We start from the raw sequence: 19,013 nt of genomic DNA, 5'->3' as shown, positions 1-19,013 counted from the left end.
TTCTGTGTAATGCTTTTCAAAAGTCGCGAGTGAAGTCATTTTGTAGTCGAACCGGAACCTTTTGACTGAAAAGGGCGGTTTCAGTCAAAGTATAGACATGCCTTTACATTCCCACTAAGATGCATGATGAATTTGGCCTTTTAACACAGCAACATTTTTTCTATATTTCTCCTACAGATTTTGTCCAAACATCACACAAATCGGCCACACATTGTATCTGTGATCATGCTATCAAGACGGATCTGTCCTATTTTTACTATTCCATCCAGATTGGCGAATTACTAACATTGCTGGCTCACAATGGCGGAGACCTGTTCTCCGAGGAGCACTTTTTCTAGTTATTCTTAGTTGTATGCATCCTAATGTCAGTTTATAATAGTTTTTCCTTTGCTAATGTTTTGTGTAAACGCCATTGAATTGCCTTGTTATTGAAATGCTCCATACAAGTAAACCTACCCTGACCTATACTTAAAAGTACTTAATACTCTCCACCAGTGCCCCTTCTCTTCTCCACCGCTGAGCCAGCCTGCCGGGCCAGGTGTCTCCAATGGGCAATTTCCCACATTATTGTAATCAATGATCTAATAATTGAACAGAGTGGCCGTCCTCTCCTCCCCAAAGACTCTAATCACTGACAGTCCTGCCATTCAGCACAATTACAACAAAATGCTCCTATAAGTCGAGGCAGATGGAGGGAGGCTCAGATGACAGAGAGGCAGGGAGGTTCCCTCTCTCTTCTTCTCTTCTCTTCTCCTCTTCTCTTCTCTTCTCTTCTCTTCTCTTCTCTTCTCTTCTCTTCTCTTCTCCGGAGGGACAGTAGCAGGCACGTGCACACTTAGACATCAAAGGGGGCTTGAGCCCCTGCCCTTTTACCAGTCTGTAATAAGTACCCTCTCCAGACCATGAATGCAGTTTTTACTATGGTGAAAGAAATATTGTAATGCCCTCTTTCCATGCTATACCTGAAGGCAGCATTCAAGAGAATTGCCTTGTCCAAACTCTCCTGAACTTGAATGCAAACCTATGTATGAATTGCCCTCTCTGTGTAGAAATCCACGCCGTTACGCCACAACTCCAGTATTGACTTGATTATGCTGCTTATCCTTGGAGGTGTGCTATTTTCGATATTTCCACCAAAAGGCCCTTTTGACATTTCAGACCCTGCCTCTCTAACATTCTCCCTGGTCACTTCATTCTGCTCCCTGGAAAGGAATATTATACTGACTGCAGTGGTGTAAAGTAACTGAGGACATTTACTCAAGTACTGCACTAAAGTACAATTTTGAGGTATTTGAGTATTTCCAATTTCCAAAAATTTTACTTCTATTCCATTACATCTCAGAGGTAAATGTTGTACTTTTTTTTTACTCTACTACAATTATTTGAAAACTTTACACAAACAATTGCTGTCAAAATCAACATTTTGCTGTAAAATGAACACACACAGCCTCCTAGACGCTCAATGACAACTAGCTGAATGAACACACCGCTTCATTCATCATCAGCTCCTTCAAAGGAACACGGGAACCTGGAGCCAAAGAGACACGCACAGGAACGGCCTGGACCTGGAGACATGCTCACTCCTGTTGTTTTAACATGAATTATGATCCCCCCCTTGTCACCCCCCCCCCCCCCCCCCCCACACACACACACACACACACCACCAAGGGAGGTAGGAACTCGGAAGGGCACAAAGAATATTGCGTATTTCTAATAACAGAGCATTATCTCTGAGACAGAGCGGTTTTCGTGGAGTCAGCATTTACCATCATAAGCCCCTTTTCCACTGACATGGCCCAACACCACACTACTCCACACCGCCCACTTGTGCCAGGTTTTCCACTACAATGACCTGGGTAGAGTGGTGTGAAAGTGATACTAAACGTGGTAGTAAAAAGTATCCAATCTAGAATAGGTTTGAGCTAGGGCCAAACAGGGCCAAACTCTTCATAATGACTGATCACTCACTGACTTTTCATTTAGATCACCAGGATATAGTTGTTATACGTGATAATAGATTCTATTGTGTTATAACCACTATTATAATCTATTATAGTGTATTATAATTATCATAGTAATACATTAATACTTTATAGTGTATTATAATCACAGTTATAATCCAGGATAGTTGTAATACAAATGTATATTGTATTATAATCACAGTTAAAAAGGTCAATTTGTTTCTTACCGATAGGGTAACGTTTGTGTAATGGAAAATGTAAATATTGTATGTGGTGCAGTGTGGTGTGGTGTACAGTAAAGTAAAAAGAAAACAAAGTGTTACAAGAATGTGTTGGTACTTCATCGGCAGTGGATATTTTACATGAGAACATTTATGAATGACCCTACCACCCTGCTACACCCTACCACCCTGCTACACCCTACCACCCTGCCCATGGTCACTGCTACAGTTATTGGAACGTGTTTTATGTTGTATTTTATTGAATTTGTGTATTTCATAATGAATTATGGTTGTGTTTTTATTGTTTGTAGACCGGGTGCCAGTTTGCCAAAGGCAAATTTCAAATTTGATGTTAAATTTAATGGACAATGACGTTTTCCTTATCTTTATGTGCGGTGTGCGGTGTGCATGTGTGCGTGTGTGCGTGTGTGCGTGTGTGTGTGTGTGTGTGTGTGTGTGTGTGTGTGTGTGTGTGTGTGTGTGCGTGCGTGCGTGTGTGTGTGTGTGATGTGCTGAGTTACAGTAGCCATCATTATATGCAGCCCTGCATGGTTTATACTTAGCCTAGTTGTGGGCTGGTGTCACCATTATCTGGTGTCACCACAGATCAGTTATCAGAGATAACTGATCTGCTCGCTTGTAGATCTGCTATTCTTTGACCTTAGGCTTAAAGTTACAAATGCCCCAAATTTATATATATATATATATATATATATATATATATATATATATATATATATATATATATATATATATATATATATATAAAGGGCATTCATAAAAAATGTTGATGTCCTCACAAGTATAGCAGCCTAATACACAGCTGTGTGTGCATGCTGGAACACATTGGGTCACAGGGCGGTTTGTGGTGCAGGCCTGTCTAAAAGGAGGACCGCACAGAGGATCATTAACACACCGCTGTTTGATGATAATCATCTGTTCTGATCATCCCTGTTTGATGATCAGGACCAGATCTGTTCTGATCACCGCTGACAGACTCATATAAAACAACACTTGTTGAGGCCCTGAAGAATGTGTTCAACATCAGCAGCTTGTCGGCAGTATAGACATCAGATATCAGGTGTGTTCCACCCTCCAAAGAGGATGATACGATCTCCCACTATGCAACACATCCCACACCTCTTCTCCCAGGAGGAAGTCTCTGGACGAGGGTTGGAGCTCCAAACAAGGGTCCGCTACAAACTCTAACTAATGTATTGAGTACCCGGTATCAATACGCTTTGGGCTTATCAAGCCTGTTATCGAGCATAGCGGCCCATGACATCATGGGCCATCATGGCCATTTAACACTTATTGCACATTTAGGAATAATTGTTTTAATGATATTTAATGATAATATTTGTTACTTTTTGTCATCTTCATAGATAGTGGTCAGCCACAAACTCACAACAACTGGCCAATAATTAAAAAAATAAAAATAAATAAATAACAGTTCTGTTCAGAATTTGTCTCATATCTTTCCACAAAATATTAGAAAACGCTCAATAGTGGGCTGGATAAAAGCCCGTCTCAATAAGCAGGATCAATAAGGTGCTCATTATCAATAAAAACTAACGAGCCCCATCCCTACTGTGGAGTGAATTTCCACAGATCATCAAAGGCTGAATGACTCCTGATGGGAGCAGGCCTGTTTCTTCCACCACTATGAGTGTCCAGTGTTCCACAGATAGGCCTACATGTTGTGTTTGAGCAGATTGTGTAGTTTGTTGATTACCTTTGATTGTTTGTTTTTAGGTTTTACAAACATCTTAAAAGTCCTTAAATTGCCACTTCACTGTTATTTGGGGACCGCCCCACAGGTTGAGAATCACCACGTGTGTGTGTGTGCGTGCGTGCGTGTGTACGTGCGTGTCCTGGGTTCTGACAGAGCGCAGTGGACCCTCAGAGGGGTTGAAACCGGAGCTGCTGGCTTTTAAGCACCATTTGGAACAACAACTTTCTCTTATAAAGCAAATGCAGAGTTGATGGATGCCCCGCCGCGCCGAGCTGGGCTGCCGAGGCATGTTTTAATTGTTGCAGGTGGTCCAGATTCCACAGCGCAGAGAGAGCTGCGATGCTCGGGGAGAGAGACCGTGATGTGCAAATAAAAAAGTTCCAAGCCAGGCATGCATGTGAAAAAAGCTCGGGGTACAGAACACAAACAACAGCGGCGGGTTCCAGGACAGCTGTGTCTGGGCCGCGACGCGTGCCAAGAAAACATCGCATCGAGGGCTGAGGTAACAACAAACATGGCGTTCGTTGGTTCGTTGGTGTCAGGCAGAAACCTTGTATCTCCATACTTTGTGTGTTGTTTTTTTTCCCATAAAATTAACGTCTGTAATTGATCACACTACAGCAGAGGTGGGCAACTTTGATGTTGGAGAGGGCCACTATATTTTCACATTCACTCCAGAGGGCCACAATGCATATACACAGTCAAAAAGAACAAAAATAACCGATCTACAAGCTCAAAACGCGTCGCAGTGCGACGCGTTTTGAGCTTGTAGATCTGCTATTTTTGTTCTTTTTTTAATTGGAATCCTAAATTATTTTTTCGCTATTCTTGAATTGGAATCCTGAAAAGTAACATTTTAATTTAATTTCAAATGCATTAATATGTTCTTATGTTAACATAATGAACTCAAATACAAATACATTGGACATGAAACATACTAGTAGCCTATGAGTCATTAAGCTACTAATAGACAGAAGTAATTAAAGCGGGTCATGTTTGCATGGTTGGAATTGTAACAGCTGAAATCAATAATATATCAGTATTCCGATATTATTTAACATGCGGGCCGCATTAAGTGAAGGTGGGGGCCGCATGTGGCCCCCGGGCCGCCAGTTGCCCATGTATGCACTACAGCGTCACACAGGGCAGGAATTTCATGGAGGCCATGAAGGCATGGCCGCCGTTGCCCCTCAGTTTGGCCTTGTGCCCCTCAAAACAATGGCATGACCTGAGGCCACAGTGGCCTTGTGCCCCTCAAAACAATGGCATAACCTGAGGCCACAGTGGCCTTAATGCCCCAGCTGACTGTACCACTTTCTCTCCTCTGTCTCTTTCTTGTCAATATGTAGACAGACTACAGTACACACCAGTGTCTCTTTCTTGTCATGTAGACAGAATTGTTGAGATTCTGAAATCTTAACTCCCCCGAGTCCCCATCTTTAAACCAATCCAGTGACTTTGATTGGTGCAGGGCTGAGCATGGATCACATTGTAAATACCATCATTTATCTTTCACTGCAGATTAGGTTATCATCCCTAACCCTTAAATTCAACAAATTCGTTCAATGGACTAAAATTGTGTTTTATTTGATGGCCTTCCTGCCCTGGCATTTGGTCTTTGTGCCCTCAAAAAATGGACAACACCAAAAAGCCAAGTGGCCACGCCCCTAAAATGACGCAATTCCAGGCCTGGCGTCACACAAAAGCATCAAAAGTAGCTGATCCACTATCTCGAAACGTGGCGCGAAACGGTGCGTTTTGCACTTGTAGATTTGCTACTTTTGCATTCGAATTTTTATTTGAATCGCGAAAAGTAACAGTTCTGGATGTATGAGGCATTGTTTATTATGTCTCCTTCCAAACATTTAACCGCTTGAACCCCAGCATGCTTATATTCTTCTTATAGCCAAGCTACAAGCTTCAGAACCCGACTCTTCAGACAAAACTTGGTCATGTGCTACTTGGGCTTTTTATTTTCTTTCTTTCTTGGCCCCACTGTTAAAAAAGTAATTTAGAGAGAATGTTATTAGATAGATGTTAGATTCATTTTCTGACTGATAGATAGATATCTTATAGTTTCAATGTAGCCTAATAGCAACATTTTCGTATCATTTAATTTGTTTAGAGGTTCTTGGTTTAGCAGTGTCATGCCTCAAGGACACTGCATGGCATCCTGAGGCACGACACCGTCTCTCTCTGCATTTTGATGTACTGTATGTGTTTAGCTTTGCTTTGTTGTCCCTGTGACAATGAGGATGTTCACTGTGCTTAGACACGTTCCTCCATATAGTAATGGAACATCACAGACACACAGTGTCCAACCCAGCTCATGACTAATACATGATTTAAGGTGTATACAGCGGACATTTACTGGCGTACACAAAATGCGAGTCCACTTCCAAGACCGCGGGAGGGAGGTTTTGCTGGAAGTCCGTGCAACGCCACACTGTTAGGAAATGTCCTCTAAAAAGCCTTGACCGAAGCGATTGGTTCCACTAGACTTTAAGACTTGTGTCCCATAAACGCTCCGGGCTCACATGTGCATAACAGCTCAACATGTCTTTCTTTTTTTAAATGAAGTGAAAATAATATTTCCAGCTATCCCTGGATTCCAAACACTAACTAGTGAATCAAATGAATCATTTCTCAGGACGTGTGCATTCCATTTGGCTCCCCCCCCACTCCTAATGCATTGAAAGGAGATCATAGAACAGACAGTGACGAGTCTGCTGGGTCATTGACACATATTTAGGCCTAATGGTCTTTCTTTGATACAGTAAAAGAGCATGACTTCACCAGTAAAGCAGCTGTTGAATGTGCTTGTTGCTGCTGTATGGGGCCGAGACTAGGGCATTCACCAAATATTTGAATATTGGAATATTCGAATATCAAAGTCACTATTCAACGTTGTTCACTGAAGTCTAATATTCGCTTATTTTTATGTTTTAATTGTTTTCTCTTTAAAAAATATATAGTTTATAAAGCTTGGCTAGATAGGAAGTCATAAGAATGAGTTGTCAATGCCCATGGTGGATGCATTTGTACTCTATACGAGGTTTATTTTTTTAAATAAACATATTTGAACTGGGGACCCCCACCCTGACAAGCACTTGGAATTGTAGGTATTACATTTAATGTGACTCGGTTCCGCAGATAAACATTGTGAAAATAGCAGATCTACATGCTCACAACGCCTCGCGTTCGGCTATTTTCACAATGTTCGCCTCTTGCTTACTTAATATTTGACAGTTTGGCCAGTCCTGTCGAATATTCGACTATTCGAATACTTTGAGGTTGAATAATTCGAATACTACAAATCACTATTTGTGAATGCCCTAGCCGAGACATGGACCCTCACAGTGGAGTCAGTACTGCTGTATGAGACATGGACCCTCACAGTGGAGTCAGTACTGCTGTATGAGACATGGACCCTCACAGTGGAGTCAGTACTGCTGTATGAGACATGGACCCTCACAGTGGAGTCAGTACTGCTGTATGAGACATGGACCCTCACAGTGGAGTCAGTACTGCTGTATGAGACATGGACCCTCACAGTGGAGTCAGTACTGCTGTATGAGACATGGACCCTCACAGTGGAGTCAGTGCTGCTGTATGAGACATGGACCCTCACAGTGGAGTCAGTACTGCTGTATGAGACATGGACCCTCACAGTGGAGTCAGTACTGCTGTATGAGACATGGACCCTCACAGTGGAGTCAGTACTGCTGTATGAGACATGGACCCTCACAGTGGAGTCAGTACTGCTGTATGAGACATGGACCCTCACAGTGGAGTCAGTACTGCTGTATGAGACATGGACCCTCACAGTGGAGTCAGTACTGCTGTATGAGACATGGACCCTCACAGTAGAGTCAGTACTGCTGTATGAGACATGGACCCTCACAGTGGAGTCAGTACTGCTGTATGAGACATGGACCCTCACAGTGGAGTCAGTACTGCTGTATGAGACATGGACCCTCACAGTGGAGTCAGTACTCCTGTATGAGGCTGATACATGGACCCTCACAGAACAACAGAGATAGGGCCCTGGACGGAGTCTACACAAGAATGCTATGAGTGGCACTAAGTGTCACAAGGGAGGACCTAATCAGAAACGTGGTCCTCTGTACGGTAGTGTTTCTCAAACTTTTACATTTCAAGGTCTCCCCTTACCTCTGACAGTGTACAAATGGAACCCTGTCACAGTTAGGCTACAGACTTTGAGAACCACTGCTCTATGGCAGTGGTTTCCCACCTTTTCAGGCCACAAACCCCTCAAATAGGCCTAATCATATTTGAACTTTAGTAGAGCTTGGCAGTTAAGCAGTGGAAGCAGTACAGAGGCCTTGTATTTATTCACCAAAAAACAACAACTATAGCATTCAATCCTTGTTACAAACATTAACATGGAGGCTTCCACCCCTCCGCTCTCTCTCTCTCATGTTGTTCTCTGCAGCAGCCTTTTATACCCAGGTGACATAATGAGCCTGGACTGATCCATTACAACCAAGGAGTGTACGTGGTCTAACCCTAAACACTATAAATAACTGAATGCCTATAATTTAAACACACATACATATATTACAGAGCTCTTAAAAACTACAACAATAATGATAATTTATCCTTCACACTATAATACAACACAAATAGCAAAAGCACATCTCAACCCCCCCTCTGACATCCTGACTATGGTCCAGCCCAATCTACAGAAACACACCAGGTGTTGTTAAGCATTCAATCAGACTCAACAATAAAACTTCATTCTATTGCACTTCTCTGTGTCACTAAACATTACACTCAACATTGCATTTACAATTAATGAGCCAATGTGCTGTTAATACATGTAAAGATCCATGCTGTGCAAATAGTCAATAAATAGGGTTTTTGTAAGTATCAGTAATAGAGGACCTCGCTCTGTTTCCCAAACAGTGGGCTGAGGGTGCCATGGCATTGGTCCCACATCTCATTGTTCCTACATCCCATTGGTCAGAATCTGGTGAATGTTAACCTGGTGAAAATACTGAGAGAGTGTTTTTTACTGGTGATTCAGTCAGAGTGTATGAAAGGGTGCGCTCGTTTTATTGTCCACGACATTGCAAGCGGCGCGAAGGCCAGCGGACCAGGCCGCCGCGCGAGTTACGAAGCCGTGGTGAATGCAATCCGGCCTGGGCAAGCCCACGATAAACGCCCGCGCAGTCCGGTGCGCATTTCCGAACGCACCCTTTGCCCACACTCGGACTGAAACACCAGTAAAAAACACCATCCCGAAAATACTATGCCTAAACCTAAACCTAAGCCTAACCTCAGTAAAACTATGCCTAAACCCAACCCAAACCCGAACACTAACCTCAGTAAAACTATGCCTAAACCTAACCCTAACCAAATTAGGACTAATGAGATAGATGTAGGACTAATGAGATGTAGAACTAATGAGATGTAGGACTTATGGGCAGTCCCTGGGTGGGTGAGACCCATTTGTGAGTCACAGGCTGATTTTTATGGGTCACGACTAAAACTCACGTTAAGTTTCGATTAAAATGTCAATTTTCTTAACTTTTTTCTTTTTAGAAAAAAATTATTTGAAGAATGTTGTACATTTTAAAACAAACAAACAAACAGAACTAAGAAATTCCATAAAAAAATATACATAAATAGGTGCTCTCTGTGGTGAGTTTGCATGTTCTCCCCGTGTCTCCTTGGGCATAGGCCCTCACACAAAAACATGCAGTAGTCCCTGGTTTCTATACTACCTCCCCCTAGCCAGCCGGGTGCTCCCCAATGTCCCCTGGCGCGGCAGGGGGAGAGCGGAAACCAGGACTACAGGTTAGGTAGTCACCGGGTGAGAAAAATGGGTTGCAAAAAATCGTGGGATAAAAAACATAAAAAAAAAACTAGGTGCAAATTCACACAACGCGGCGCGAAGGTTTGGGAACCGGTGGTTTGGTGAAAATGCGCGGCGGCGGCTGCATGTTGATGAACAACTTCCCCTTCCTGCGCGGTGCAGCTGTACGCTGGCTGCTCCTCCACGGCCGTAAATCAGACGCCTTTGTACTTCCAGCAGGACGCGATCATCAGCCACAGGTGTGGGCCCTGCTCTGGGATTACACAGTCCTCTGACTGTGGTTAGTACACTGTAGTACGCCCAGAGAGAGAGAGAGGGGGGGGGGGGGGGGGGGGGAGGGGGAGGGGGGAGGGGGGGGGGGGAGGGAGGGGGGAGAGAGAGAGAGAGAAAGAGAGAGAGAGAGGAGGGAGAGGGAGAGGGAGGGCAGGGACGTGCAGAGAATGTTAAAGGGGAACACACACTGGACGCGGAGGGCGGCGCGGAGGCGGCGCGGAAGCGGCGTGTCAAAACATACGGCCCCATTATTTTCAATGAACTAACCCACACCGGCGGCGTAAGACGCCCGCAACCGCGGGTCGGCCGCCTCGCCTGCAGCGCCGATAGGCCGCTGTCCTATTTTTCCAGCGTTGCCGCGCGGTGAACATGTTCTCCCATGCTTCTCCCCACCGGGGGAAATGGGTGTGGTGTGTGGCACCCGCATCCAGTTGGGGTTACCGCGGGGCACTTTATGTGCCGTCGATACCGCAACGCGACGCTGCGCAGCCGTCCGCGTTCAGTGTGTGCTCCCCTTTTAGAGAGGCAGGGGCTGAAATTTATAAAAGGGCCTTTTGGTGTAAATATCAAAAATATCTATTTTCAGTGCTCGATACCACACTGAACTAAAGCATAATCAAGTGCATACTGGAGATGTGGCGTAACAGCATGGATTTCTACACAGAGAGGGCAATTCTTTCAACATAAGATGCTGCATTCACGTTCAGGAGAGTTTGGGCAAGACAATTTTCTTGAATGCTGCCTTCAGGTATGGCATGGAAGAGGGGGCATTTGCATTTCTTTCACCATAGTAAAAAATTGCATTCATGGTCTGGAGAGGGCACGTTTTTACAGACGGATAAAAGGGCAGGGGCTCAAGTCCCCTTTGATGTCTAAGTGTGCACACGTGCCTGAGAGAGAGAGAGAGAGAGAGAGAGAGAGAGAGAGAGAGAGAGAGAGAGAGAGAGAGAGGTGCAGACTGGAGCAGTACATGGCGCTAAGAAGATAGAGTACCCAGGGTGCCAAGCAGTCAGAAGAAGGGGCAGAACTTTGGTGTGTGTGTGCGTGCTTGTGTGTGTGTGTGTGTGTGTGTGTGTGTGTGTGTGTGTGTGTGTGTGTGTGTGTGTGTGTGTTGCGTGCATGTGTGTGTCAGGACGGTCTGCATACGGCCAGGCCCCCCTCCCCCCCTCCCCTCCCCTCTTATTTTTGGGAGCCCAGCGAGGGGAACAGACTCAGGCTGATGAAATGTGGCAGCGGCCCACGGAATGTTTGAATTTCAAGCTTCCAACATGTGAACATCTGCAGGGAAGATGAAACCAGCCTCCTAATTTTACAATGATGATGTCAGTGAGAATACATGACAGCGGTGGGCCCGGGGTGCCAAGACCCCCCTCCCCCTCCCCCCCCCCCCCCCCCCCCCCCCCCCCTCCCCCCCCCCTCCCCTCCCCCTCCTCCCCCATCCGTCCCCCACTGTTCCCCCTCCCCCTCCGCTTTCGGAGCGGTTGCTAACTGATCCCACGTCTGGCTGTGTGTGTGTGTGTGTGTGCAGGTCCCTGTGTGTCCGTGTGCAGTACGAGACCAACATCACACCAGACTAACATAGAAAGCATGCGGCTGATGTCACGGACTGTGTTGTGACTCGTGTTTGATACCGTGCATTGCAAAGTGAACGCACTCACTTCGCACAGGTGCGATTTTTTAAAACTCTTATCTTCATATTTTAACATTATTATAACATTTTTTTTTTTTTTTTTTTTTTGGTCAGTTAAAGTTCACCCCCAAAATGACTTTTTTTCTATTGATTAGTCACGCCATGGAGACTAGAGTTCAATAATATTTTTAGTTTTTTGTCACATTCCTAAGACAAAAATGTGATAACAATAAATTTACCCCCATTAATTCCGGATGGGGACCCGTTTCGAAACAAAGTCATTTTGGGGGTGAACTACTCCTTTAATGCCCATACAGCTTCACACAAAAGCATAAAAAATAGATCCACACGTTCGAAACATGTCGCTTCGCGTCACGTTATGTATTATTATATATTATTATATATTATTATATTTAGGGCCCGAGCACACACAGTGTGTGAGGACCCTATTGTATTTGCAAAGATTATTATTCTTCCGCCGAATGAATCGTGTTTTTGAGCCGCAAAACGTACTCCAAAAGTTGCGCAACTTTGCACACACATCACAAGTGGCGAAAAATTTCGTATTTAAAAATAATCAAAAGGGGGCGTGGCCTAATGGCTCAATAGCGCCCCCTACAAAACTTCGTGCCTCAAGCCCCACCATACGGTTTCACCTACACGTACGAAAATCGGTACACACCTGTATCATGTCCGGACTCACAAAAAAGTCTCTTGGCGCCACTTCCGAAACCAAACAGGAAGTCAGCCATTTTGACTAATTAGTGGCGTTTTTGCGCATTTTTGGCCGTTTTCACAGGTCGCACTTTAACGAACTCCTCCTAGGGGGTTAATCAGATCAACTTCAAGTTCGCTCTGCATACTCAAGACACCTTAACAATGAAAAGTTATCAAAATCGTGAGTTTTCGTAAAACGGCGTGCCCGTGGCGAAGGGTCAAACTTCCTTCACCAAACAGGAAGTGCCCCCTCTTCTGATTGGTCCATACTTTATTGTTCCTTTTTTTGGCTGTTACTCTTCAACCGTTTATCGTACAGAGTTGTGGCTGGTATCATATGACTTGATTAAGAGTCCTTAACCTTAATTGACGCTTCCTTCGCCAAACAGGAAGTGCCCTTCACCAAACAGGAAGTGCCTCTATAACTCATGAACCGTTTGTCGTACAGACTTGCGGCTGGTGTCATAATTTTTTTTTTCTCAAAATTTTATTTTCTCAAATTTTTTTTTCTCAAATTTTTTTTTTCTCAAAAATTGTTTTTTCTCAAAAAAAAATTTTTCTCAATTTTTTTTTTCTCAAAATTTTTTTTTTCTCAATTTTTTTTTCTCAAATTTTTTTTTCTCAATTTTTTTTTCTCAAACATTTTTTTTTCTCAAAAATCTTTTTTCTCAATTTTTTTTTTTCTCAAATTTTTTTTTTTCTCAAATATTTTTTTTCTCAAATATTTTTTTTCTCACAATTTTTTTTTTCTCAAATTTTTTTTGAGAAAAACTTTAAAATATCGATAAAGTGCGACCCGTGATAACGGCCAAAAATGCGCCAAAACGCCACTAATTAGTCGAAATGGTTGACTTCCTGTTTGGTTTCTGATTGGCTGCTGGCCTTGTGACGTGGGTAGAGCTGCGAGGGCCCGGTCATTGCTGCTTGCAGCTTTAATTTCATTTAAATCCTGAAAAGTGACAGTGAGGTTTCTACCTGGCAGAGATGACATTTATTTTTACTGTCATGTTTTTTTTTTTTTTTTTTTTCACAGCAGCTGTGTGGGCTGTGGTGTTACGACATTCTTTCTGTCTGTCTGTCTCTCTCTGTCTCTCTCTCTCTCTGGGAGTACGTTGTACCAATATTTTCATAAAGGTAGATGATGAAAGGTGGTGTTGGGAGTACAGTTTGAGGTACACATGTTGCAATTCAATCCCCCGCTCTGGTGAGACCATGGACCACTCCCCCATAGGAGAGATAGCAGGCCAGCCTTGATCAAAATAACAATTATTCTACATTCTGTAATTGTGTAGACTTCTTGTAAATTGAATAATGCAGAAGTTTAACAATACTTTAACTCTTGAGAGCGCAAAATCAAACCAAATTGACCTGTAATGGTCCCTTTGGTTTCACCACCTAGAACCGCCTCAAGGACCACTGGTGGTCCCCGGACCACTTTTTGACCGATATACCCATATATGGAACTTAAATAGTCTTATACTGACATCAGGGATCACCATATATGGGCATAAAAGGGACACAGACGGGTCCAACAGGTGCTCTGACAAAGCCTCCGACACTATGACAGAGACATATCGGCGGTGCGATGTTGGTGCTGAATAAAAAAAGTGAGTTAATTGGACGAACGCATCATTGTCCAGGGGTGGGTGTGGTGGTCGTATCACTTTTGCTGTTACTTTACACTGTGTTTGTATCATCCCAATGCACCATTTACCATTTACCTGTTACTTTCTGCTGTGTTTGTATCGTTCCAATTCACACTTTTTACCATATACCATTTACCACTGTGGTTGCTGCGTTCCAAAAGAGGCAAGGATTAACAGGAAAGTTCCTGAACTACGACATTACAGGAATATTTGTCTTTGCAAGTCAACATGCAACAGAACACAGAGAGAAAAAAATCCTGCCATGGCTCACTGGAGTGGAGTTTTCAGTTTTAACATTTTAACACACAATTTAAGGACCAGTACAAAGACTGCTATGATAAAACAACATGTCATAATTGCTTTAATGGAGTAGAAGTATAGAAATAAAATACTCAACTAAAGAAAAAAATGAAATAATCATTTGAAATTGTACTCAAGTTAATGTACAGTTAGGCATTACACCAGGGGTCTTCAACATTTTCAGTCCAAGGACCCCTTAGTTGAGAGAGATGAAGCAGGGACCCCCACAACCTTTTCATAGATTACAAATAGTTTAATTGTTTGACAACACAATCATCAGTGTATTTTTGATTCATGTCAATTTGTGTTTAACCACTTGAACCATCAATACTTAATGAACTCTACATCTACATTCTTTTCCCCCTCTACACCAAACTTCTTTGCCGAAAATAGCCGATCTACAAGCTCACTACGCCTCGCAGCGCGAGGCGTAGTGCAGCTTGTAGATCTGCTATTTTTGGCTAAAGTTCTCAGAATATGGACGCTAGGGTTCAAGTGGTTAATATAAAAAAGGACAAAAAGGTTTTTATCACACACAGATTTGGAGGACCCCCTGTAGTAACTATGAGGACCCCCTAGGCGTCCCGGATCCCCTGTTGAAGACCCCTGCATTACACCGGTGATGACAGCGAGGTCGCGATTGGACGCCCGCGCAATTCACACCCCACTGCGGGCGACGCTCTAGTCTGCGCTCACTTTATTTATTAACGCTGTAGTTTCTCTTCTTCCTTCTCCGCTGCATGTTGTTGATTGGCCGTTTCTGCTGCCTGGAATCACAGTCTGATCAGAACCAGCTTTCCTTCCTTCGTGGGAAACGGAGCAGAGAGAAGAAAAAAAGAAAAGAAAAGAAAAAAACCAAGCAGAACGTTTTGCTTCTGTCCTCCTCCTCCCTGTCAGGCCTGTTATGTTGCCTGTAGCTTTCTGATGCGTTTCATCTCTATTTGGATCAGCCCTCTGCTAACCTTGATGTTCTGGGTGGAAAACGTGTATGCAGTGTTTGGAAAAAAGTACTTACCGGTACATATCGTCACTGTCGGGCCAAAACCTCGTATCTCCAAGTTTCAAATGTGTATGTTTTCCCGCGAAGTATAAGCCCTGATTCATCAGACAAGGCCGTCACACAAAAGCAGTGAAAACAGCAGATCCGCTTGTCAATCGGCTGTTTTCAGTAGTTTAAATCATTAAAAAAAATGATAAATACAAAACAAACGGTTTTGGACATACAAGGTTTTCACCCGACAACGACGATGTTTTACTAAAGTACAACATATCAATGCTGCAATATAGAAATACTCTGCTAGTACAAGTACAAGTCCAGAATTCAAAATGTAGGCGAGTAAAAGTATGAAAGTGTACAAAACATGTTTGAAAATAGCAGATCTAGATCGGCTATTTTCAAACAGCCAAGGTAAAAATTGATTGATTACTTTATTAGTCAGAAATGTAAACAGCACAAGATACAGTAAGACAGGGCTCTATTTTGACGTATTGATTTTTAAGTACCAGCTCATAATTATGCCTTAAATTAACCCTCTAGAGCCCACTGTTGTAATATTACAACGTTTGTATTTTATCCAAAAAAAGGTTTAAATGTTTTTATTTTAGCTCCCCCTACCACCTAAACATCACCATTGGATTCTATTGTTTAGTATTACAATGCCATTGGCCACAATATTTGCATATAAATACCCCCCACAGGGGCTGACATTCACACCCGCCACACCCGCTGACATTCCAGAGTTTTGACGAACAACATCTCACTTTTTCATGGAAGCTATTCCTCACAAAATCATAAGTAAAATGCCTGTACTATTTTTTTTGGTGATCATTAGAATGTCTAGAACATGTACATATGTTATTATTGTGAAAAATATCCCCCATATGTAAATTAGAGCATGATTTATGATTTATGATTTATGGCTATAAAACCTTACAAAAACATTTTTTTTTTTTTAAACATTACATTTTCCTCTGATTAGGACTCCTACAACACCATCTGATTTTTTTCAATTTTTTTTGGCAAGTAGAAATTAATTTGGGCCTTAGAGGGTTAAAGGCCTGTCCATACTGTCTCCGACCACCGAAACTTTTCGTCGGAAATGTCCGGTTCAACTACAAAATGACGTCACTTGCATCATCTGAAAAGCATTACCCCGAATTAGAGTTCGGAAAGCAGCACGTCGCGGCGCGTCGAAACTCTCCGACGAAAAGTTTGCTGGTCGGAGACAGGCCTTTAACTCAGTTAGCGCCGGGCGACTTTACGAGCGACTAGTTCACTATGGCGTTTGGTGCCGAGCGACTCGGAGCGACTTTTATATAAAAGCATTGTTTAAGCTTTTAATATGTGTTTATAGACGGAGCGAAATGGTTAGCTTACCTCAGCTAATGTCCACACGTAAACCGTGAAAAAAAAGGATACGATTATGACGTCACCTTTAAACCAGGGCTTCCTGTTGACAACAGGCCTCTGCTAGCGTTAGCCTCAATGCAACCATCCGACCCTCACGTAGCTTCACTAGGTCGGATTTTGATTCTGAAACTTTCTGTGTGGCATCTATATACGTCCCGATGCCCATACCAATGGTGGTTTGAGACGATCAAGCACGAATTGAACAGTATTGAGCTGAAATGGTGACCGGCGGCCCGTCCATGTTAAGTCAATGAGGACCAAGTCAGCGTCTCATCCTGTTATGTGGATTTAAACAGGCTTAACATGGGACCATGTCAGTGTATGGTGTATGGTGGTCTCTAGTGGTCATCTGGTGGTATGGTATGCTGGACGTGCATTCGTTAAGGTGGTCTGGTTAAGGTGGTCTGGGGGGATACAAAATAGCTATTTCCTGGCGTTATAAGCGCACATTCATATTCATATTTTGGAAATCTGGCCCTGTATGAGTTAATAAGAGCTGGTACTTAATATAAGATAATTAAAATAAAGCCCTAAGGCAAAGAAAGGTCCTGCATGGGTACTTGAGTGCTTTATTTATAACACCAGTAAGACTCCCTAATCGGGAGATAAGCGACCGGGAGATAAGCATCCGTTCTGGAGCACCAGGAGTCGGTGGTCCCCGGGAATTCCCCGTGAGCAGCCCCGTTGGGGTGGTCATTTGGTCATTTTTGCACAGTTGGTCATTTTTTACATCTGGGGGTCCCAGGTCCCTGGGGCTCCGGGGGTCCTTGGAGGTTGTAGTTTGGCAGGCAAGGAGTGTGTGTGTAAAATCTGGCATGGATGGGGGCAACGGTTGTGGAGATATGAGCAGGGCAAAAGTGTGACTGACTCACTCACTCACCCACGGACAGCCGGTGGAGGTTTCTACAGTAAGTAGCTCCCTACGGTCGCAATAAATGCAGTCAAGTCACAAAGCCAACAGGGATAAAGTACAGGGGGTGGCACTCCCTCTAAACATGCAGCACCCCCCCCCCCCCCACGTAAGCAATCAACGTAATTTGGTAAAAGTGCAACAAACAATGAACAGGGCGCCGCAGGGATTCGAACCCCGTCATGGTGAAAACCACGAGTCCATACCAGCGCCTTTGTTTTGTTAGTTTTGATGGCCGTAGCCATCCTCCCTGACCTCCCTACCCTAACCAGCAGCCAACAAGAATTAAAAACATACTTACCTTAAGCATGACTTCTCTTCTTCACTTCATATTCTTCCGTAAATGGCAGGAAAATGACCAATGAAAATGACCCACAAAAATGACCAGTGACGCAATGTAAATGACCCAACGCGGATGGCGCAATGCAAATGACCCAACGCGAATGGCAACGCGAATGGCAACGCGAATGGCACTGCTAAAACAAGAAGCAGCATTGAAATAAAAAGGTCCCTTTACCTTCCAGCCATCTTCACTGCACTCGCTGCAGCAACAGCATAGAGTCCCTACCTTCAACAGCAGCACAGAGGGGGTCGTCACAGTGGATCATCAGCTTCCATCTGCCTCTCGCTCACTCCAACCTTCTGCATGTCCTCAAGATGTCTGCTGGTCAACTTCAGATTCTGGAAAAGGGAAATAAAATGTTTGAGTTGTCTAGGCTTACAGGGACAGTTTGGAAGCCTTCAGCACCATGTTTGATACAGTTTCCGAAGTACAAATCAACTATAGTTTGACTCCTAGTGGTTGTCCAACATTTTCATGTCAAGGACCCCCAAATTACGTAATGTGTTTGGCCACAGACCAGCATCTGAAAATGCATGTGCCAGGGACCCACATAGTACATTTTCCAGATGGGGAGTCAGGAATCAATGGGGTTACATTTATTGTAATCAAATTGTCTTGAAAATGTGACAAAAAAACTAATATAATTTAACCATGACATGAGTAATCAATAGAGAAAGCAAAGTGGTTTTGGGGTGAACTACTCCTTTAATGTTTCAAAAATATTTTCCAGAAGTGAAAATAGCAGATCTACAAGCTCACACTTCGGGAGTTGTTAGAATACAACAAATCCTGTAGTCTTTGGGGTCCCTGTCAGATGGGAGTCCTTGATATGGAAAGTTAAATATTCAGAGATAGACAGATAATTCAAACAGTGTGTATTTACCTGCAGTGGAGGGACAGGCTCCATTCTGAAGTCAAGAGATTGACTGGCATCTCTCACCTGCCTTTTATACCTAATCATCAATCAACACTAATGATTACACCTGCAGAGTCAAAGCTCTGTGTGCGTGTGTGTGTGTGTGTGT

This window comes from Nannobrachium achirus (assembly GCF_963921795.1).
Source record: "Nannobrachium achirus genome assembly, chromosome: 20".
NCBI classification, from domain to species: Eukaryota; Metazoa; Chordata; class Actinopteri; order Myctophiformes; family Myctophidae; genus Nannobrachium; species Nannobrachium achirus.
The sequence above is the reverse complement of the archived record's forward strand: the minus strand, read 5'-3'. Positions refer to the sequence as shown.